Genomic DNA, 6681 nt, shown 5'->3' on the forward strand with positions numbered 1-6681 from the left:
TTTGTCTCACAGTGGGTTAACGTGTTTGTATAACATTGCAGGCCGGGCTACTTTAACCCCAGGCTTTAACCTGGTTAAATCACAATCGGTTACAATCGAACAGGAACATGTTACACCGACGCCCCAAAACCATGGCCCAGAGAGGAAATTACACCCCAGGGCAATAAAAAGACCAAACTCACGTGGGCCCTGTTTGGGTGCAGCCTGTGGAGGAGGCCTCGGTCGGTCCCCTCTGGGGGAGCCTCAGACGCTTCCCTTTGTGGGAGGCCTTGGTCGCTCCCATTTGGGAGTGGAGTCCTCGGCCGGTCTCCTCTCGGGGAGGCAATGGGCACCCCAGAGGGATCCCAGAGTGGCAGTCTTAATATTTAGACTACCACCACAACACTAACTTCTATTTATAATGTATATCTATGTCTATTTACATACGGCCAGCACGGCAGTATCTTGGACAAATTGGCGGAAAGCACAGTGGCCATCTTGGACAAATTGGCGGCAAGTACAGCGGCCATCTTGCACAAAATTGCGGAACGTACGGCGGCCAACTTAGACAAAATGGCGGCAAGTATCGCACAGACTGTCCCCAGTGATATCACAGTGACAGAAAAGTGCACCCAGTCACCCCAGTGTGATCCCAGACTGCTCCCAGGGATCCCACAGTGCACTCAATCAGCCCAGATGGATCCCACAGTGCACCCAATTACCCCAGAGTGATTCCAGAGTGCATCCAGTGATCCAAGAGTGCACCCAGTCAACCCAAAGTGATCCCAGAGTGCAACCGGGATGACAGCGTGCACCCAGTCACTCCAGAGTACAGCCAGTCATCCAGAGTGAAACCAGCCTGCACCCAGGGAACCCAGAGTGCACTCATCACCCCAGAGTTATCCCAGAGTGAAACGAGGAATCCCAGACTGGCCGTCTTTATATTTAGACCAACAGCACAACTGCAACAACAAAAACAACAACTCGTATTCATAAAAATATATGCTATATATATGTATTCACACACGGCCAGCATGGCGGCATCTTGGACAAAATGGCGGCAAGTACGGCGGCCAACTTGGACAAAATGGCAGCAAATACGGCGTCCATCTTGGACTAAGTGACCGCAAGTACGGCGGCCATCTTGGACAAAATGGAGGCAAATACGGCAGCCATCATGGACGAAATATCGGCAAGTACCGCGCAGAGTGTCCCCAGTGATGCTACAGTGACCCCAGAATGTCCGAGTGACAGTGCAATGACCCCGAAGTGCAACCAGTCACCCCAGAGAGATTTCAGAGTATTTACACACGGCCAGCATGGCGGCAAGTACGGCAGCCATCTTGGACAAGAAGGCGTCAAATACAGCGACCGTCTTGGACAAAATGGCAGCATGTGCGGCGGCCGTCTTGGACAAAAAGGCGGCAAGCACGGCGGCATCTTCGACAAAATGGCAGCAAGTACGGCGGTCACCTTGGACAAAATGGCGGCAAGTGCGGCGGCCATCTTGGACAAAAATGCTGCAAAGACGGCCGCCAATTTGGACAAAATGGAGGCGAGTACAGCAGCCATCTTGGTCGAAATGGAGGCAAGTTTGGCACAGAGTGTCCCCAGTGACCCTAGAGTTAACCCAGAGTCACACCCAGTGATCCCAGAGCGCACCCTGGGATCCCAGAGTACACTCATTCACTTCAGAGTAATCCCAGTGTGCACCCAGGGATCTCAGAGTACACCCAGTCAGTCCAGAGTAATCCCATTGTGCACTCAGGGATCTTAGAGTGCACCCAGCCTTACCAGCATGATTACAGAGTGCACCCAGTGATCCCAGAATGCACCCAGTCAACCAGAATTGATAGCAGAGTGTGTCCTGGGATCCCAGAGTGAAAGCAGTCAACCCTAAAAGATCCCAGAGTGCACCCAGGGATCACAGAGTGCACCCACTCACCCCGAGTGATCCCAGAGAATTACACACGGCCAGCATGGCGGCAAGTACGGCAGCCATCTTAGACAAGATGGCATCAAGTACATCTACCGCCTTGGACAAAATAGCGGAAACTACGACGGCCATCATGGACAAAATGACCGCAACTACGGCGAACATCTTGGCAAAATGGTGATATGTATGGAAGCCAGCTTGGACAAAATGGTAACAAGTCCGGCGTCCTTGTTGGATAAAATGGCCGTAAGTATAGCGGTTATCTTGGTAAAAATGGTGGGAGGTAATGCTGCCATCGTGGAAAAAATGGCGGCAAGCACGGCAGCCATCTGGGACAAAATGGCGGCAAGTGCAGCGGCCTTCTTGGACAAAATGGCCCAAATACGGCAGAAATCTTCGAAAAATGGCGGCGAGTACGGCAGCCATCTTGGTCGAAATGGCGGCAAATACCCCGCAGAGTGCCCACAGTGATACCACAGTGACCCCAGAATGTCCCAGTAACCCCCGAGTTAAACTAGAGTCCCACCCAGTGATTCCAGACTGATAGCAGAATGTCCCAGGGATCCCAGAGTGATCAGAGAGAGCACTGAGGGATTACAGAATGCAACCAGTCACTGCTCAGTGATCCCAGATTGCATCCAGGGAACCCAGAGAGCACCCAGTCACAACAGAGTGATCCCAGAGAGCACCCAGTCACCCCAGATTGATCCCAGAGAGAGCCCAGTCACCCTCGAGTGATCCCAGATTGAACACAGAATGGCGGCAAGTACGGCGGCTCTCTGGGACAATATGGCGGCAAGTACGACGGCCATCGTAGAAAAAGTTGCCACAAATATGACGGCCATTTTGGACAAAATGGCGGTAATACGACGGCCATCATGGACAAAATGGCGGCAAGTACAGCAGCCATCCTGGACAAAATGGAGGCAAATACGAAGCCACCTCCAACAAAATGGCGGAAAGTATCGCACAGACTGCCCCAGTGATCCCACAGTGATCCCACAATGTCCAAGTGACCCAGGAGTTAGCGCAGAGTCGCACCAAGTGATTCCAGGGGATACCCAGGGATGCCAGAGTACACACAGTCAACCCAGAGTGATCCCAGAGTGCACTCAGGGATCACAGAGTGAACCCAGTCACCCCAGAGTGATCGCAGAGTATGCACACGGCCAGCATGGAGGCATGTACAGTAGCCATCTTAGACAAGATGGCGTCAAGTACAGCGACGATCATGGACAAAATGGTGGCATATATGGCGGCAATCATGGACAAAATGGCGGAATGTAATGCTGCAACACTGGACAAAAATAGCGGCAAGTACAACGTCATTCTTGGATAAAATGGCCGTAAGTATGGCAGCCATGTTGTACAAAATGTCGGCAAATAGCACTGCCATCTTGGCCAAAATGGCCACATGTACGGCGGCCATCTTGAAAAGATGGTGGCAAGTGCAGCCGCCTGCTTGGACAAAATAGCCGCAGGTACGGCAGAAATCATGGAATAAATGGCGGCGTGTACGGCAGCTAACTTGGACGAAATGATGGCAAGTACCGCCCAGAGGGTGCCCAGTGATCTAACACTGACCCCAGAATGTCCCAGTGAGCCCAGAGTTAAACAAAAGTCGCACCCAGTGATCACAGAAGGCACTCAGTCAACCCAGAATGATCCCAGAGTGCATTCAGGGATATCAGAATGCACCCAGTCACCCCAGAGTGATCCCACTGTGCAGTAGTGATCCAAGAGTGGCTGCAAGTACGCTGGCTCTCTGGGACAAAATGACCGAAAGTTCAGTGGCCATCTTAGAAAAAATCGCCACAAGTATGGCAGTCATTTAGGACAAAATGGCGACAAGTATTGTATCCATCTTGGACAAAATGGCCGAAAGTATGGCAACCAGCTTGAAGAAAATGGCGCCAAATACAGCGGTCATCTTGAACAAAATAGCGGCAAGTACACAGCCATCTTGGACAAAATGGCACAAATTACCACGCAGCGTGTCGACAGTGATATGACAGTCACCCCAGAACGTCTCAGTGAACGCACAATGACCCTAGATTACACCGAGTCACCACAGACTGATCCCCGAGTTCACCCAGGGATCCAAGAGCGCACTCAGTCATCCAAAACTGATCCCAGAATAATCGTGGTATCCCAGAATGAACGCTGTCACATCAGATTGATCCCAAAATCACCAGTTACTCCAGAGTGATCCCAGAGTACACCCACGGATCCCAGAATGCACCCAGTCACTCCACAGTGATAACAGAGTGGCACCAAGTACGGCGGACCTCTGGGATAAAATAGCGTCAAGTACAGCAGCCATCTTGGACAAAACGGCCGCATGTTCGGCGGCCATCTTGGTAACGGCCTTCTTGGAAAAATTGCTGCAGTTATGGCAGCCATCTTGGACAAAATGGCCGCAAAGACGGCGGCCATCTTGATCAAAATGGCGGCAGGAACGACGGCCATTTTGGAAATAATCACCGCAAGTATGGCAGCCATCGTGGAAAAACTGAAGGCAAATATGTCGGCTATGTTTGACAAAATGGCGGCAAGTACGACCGCCAGCTTGGCCAAAATGTCGGCAAGTACGGCAGACATCTTGGACAAAATGGCGGCAAGTACGCAGAAATCAGGGACAAAATAACCGCAAGTTCAGTGGCCATCTTAGAAAAATCGCCACAAATATGGCAGCCATTTTGGACAAAATGGCCATAAATATGGCAACCATTTTGGACAAAATGGCGCCAAGTACAGCGGTCATCTTGAACAAAATAACGGCAAGTACACAGCCATCTTGGACAAAATGGCGGCAATTACCACGTAGTGTGTCGACAGTGATATGACAGTCACCTCAGAACGTCTCAGTGAATCCACAGTGACCCCAGATTACACCTAGTCACCAGAGGCTCATCCCAGAGTTCACCCAGGTATCCAAGAGCGCAGCAGGTCATCCAAAAGTGATCCCAGAGTACTCGTAGTATCCCAGAGTGAACCCTGGCACATCAGATTGATCCCAAAATTCATCCAGTCACTCGAGAGTGATCCCAGATACACCCAGTGATCCCAGAATGCACCCACTCACCCCACAGTGACACCAGAGTGGCACCAAGTACGGCGGACCTCTGGGATAAAATGGCGTCAAGTACAGCAGCCATCTTGGACAAAACGGCCGCATGTTCGGCGGCCATCTTGGTAACGGCCTTCTTGGAAAAATTGCTGCAGTTATGGCAGCCATCTTGGACAAAATGGCCGCAAAGACGGCGGCCATCTTGATCAAAATGGCGGCAGGAACGACGGCCATTTTGGAAATAATCACCGCAAGTATGGCAGCCATCGTGGAAAAACTGAAGGCAAATATGTCGGCTATGTTTGACAAAATGGCGGCAAGTACGACCGCCAGCTTGGCCAAAATGTCGGCAAGTACGGCAGACATCTTGGACAAAATGGCGACAAGTACGCAGAAATCAGGGACAAAATAACCGCAAGTTCAGTGGCCATCTTAGAAAAATCGCCACAAATATGGCAGCCATTTTGGACAAAATGGCCATAAATATGGCAACCATTTTGGACAAAATGGCGCCAAGTACAGCGGTCATCTTGAACAAAATAATGGCAAGTACACAGCCATCTTGGACAAAATGGCGGCAATTACCACGTAGTGTGTCGACAGTGATATGACAGTCACCTCAGAACGTCTCAGTGAACCCACAGTGACCCCAGATTACACCTAGTCACCAGAGGCTCATCCCAGAGTTCACCCAGGTATCCAAGAGCGCAGCAGGTCATCCAAAAGTGATCCCAGAGTACTCGTAGTATCCCAGAGTGAACCCTGGCACATCAGATTGATCCCAAAATTCATCCAGTCACTCGAGAGTGATCCCAGATACACCCAGTGATCCCAGAATGCACCCACTCACCCCACAGTGACACCAGAGTGGCACCAAGTATGGCGGACCTCTGGGATAAAATGGCGTCAAGTACAGCAGCCATCTTGGACAAAACGGCAGCATGTTCGGCGGCCATCTTGGTAAAAATTGCTGCACGTATGACAGCCATCTTGGACAAAATGGCGGATTGAACGACGTCCATTTTGGAAATAATCACTGCAAGTATGGCAGTCATCGTGGAAAAACTGGAGGCAAATATGTCGTCCATCTTTAACAAAATGGCGGCAAGTACGACCGCCATCTTGGCCAAAATGGCGGCAAGTGCGGCAGACATCTTGGACAAAATGGCGGCAGGTACGCAGCAATCTTGGACAAAATGGGGGAAATTACAATGCAGAGTGTCGACAGTGATACGACAGTGATCCCAGAATGTTCCAGTGAACAGACAGTGATCCAAGAGTTCACCTAGTCACCACAGAGTGATCCCAGACTGCACCCAGTCACCTCAGATTGATCCCAGAGTGCACCAGGGATCCCAGAATGCTCCCAGTTATCCCAGAGTGCAACCAGTTCCACCAGAGTGATCCCAGAGTGGCAGTCTTTATATTTAGAGCACCACCACAACAACTACAACTAAAACCACTTGTATTTATAAGATGTGTATAATATATTTTTGATATGTATGTTAACACACGGCCAACATGATGGCAAGTACGGCAGCCATCATGAAAAAAACGGCGGCCAGCATGGAGGCCATCTGGACAAAATGGCAGCAAGTAAGGCGGCCACCTTAAACAAAATGGCGGCAAGTACGGCAGCCATCTATGGAAAAATGACGGCATGTACGGCGTCCACCTTGGATAAAATGGCCGCAAG

This window comes from Heptranchias perlo, unplaced genomic scaffold (assembly GCF_035084215.1).
Source record: "Heptranchias perlo isolate sHepPer1 unplaced genomic scaffold, sHepPer1.hap1 HAP1_SCAFFOLD_52, whole genome shotgun sequence".
In the NCBI taxonomy this organism is placed as follows: Eukaryota; Metazoa; Chordata; class Chondrichthyes; order Hexanchiformes; family Hexanchidae; genus Heptranchias; species Heptranchias perlo.